This window comes from Penaeus chinensis, chromosome 23, assembly GCF_019202785.1.
Source record: "Penaeus chinensis breed Huanghai No. 1 chromosome 23, ASM1920278v2, whole genome shotgun sequence".
Classification (NCBI taxonomy): Eukaryota; Metazoa; Arthropoda; class Malacostraca; order Decapoda; family Penaeidae; genus Penaeus; species Penaeus chinensis.
The window spans coordinates 17,987,337-17,987,954 of NC_061841.1; positions in this window are offsets into that span (position 1 = coordinate 17,987,337).

The following is a 618-nucleotide window of genomic DNA, read 5'->3' on the forward strand; positions in this document are numbered from 1 at the left end:
GAGAGAGAGAGAGAGAAAGAGAGAGAGAGAGAGAGAGAGAGAGAGAGAGAGAGAGAGAGAGAGAGAGAGAGAGAGAGAGAGAGAGAGAGAGAGAGAGAGAGAGAGAGGATAGGCTCTAAATAAAATAATAATAGTGGTGATAAAAGAAGGCAAAAGTTAAATAGGAGCTAGAAAAAAGACGAAAAATAGAATGAACTCAAAGACAACGGTTCCAAACGCAGTGTTATGTCTGCCTCTCGTGTTCTCTGTTACGCAAGTGTATTTCTAAAACCCATTTTGTCCCTTTCTTCAAAAATTTAATCTACGTAGGATTTCACCTTATTTCATGACATATATGCATTTCCCGATTTAGTTTTCTTTTTCACATACAAAAGTAAATATTCCTTCTTTTGCAAAACATATTAATAGAAATGCTAATTCATATACAAAGGAACAATTCGTTTTTATATGAATAAGAAGAACCCTCACGTACAGCGTATAAAACACCTGGAACTCAATAGAAGTCACAGTCTAAATGAAAGCCACTCTCCTCTCATGCTTGTCGTTGGAACTAACACACAGCTTTTCGGTGTATCTCTGAAATATCCCGATGTCACTGACTGGAAATTCAGGCCAATG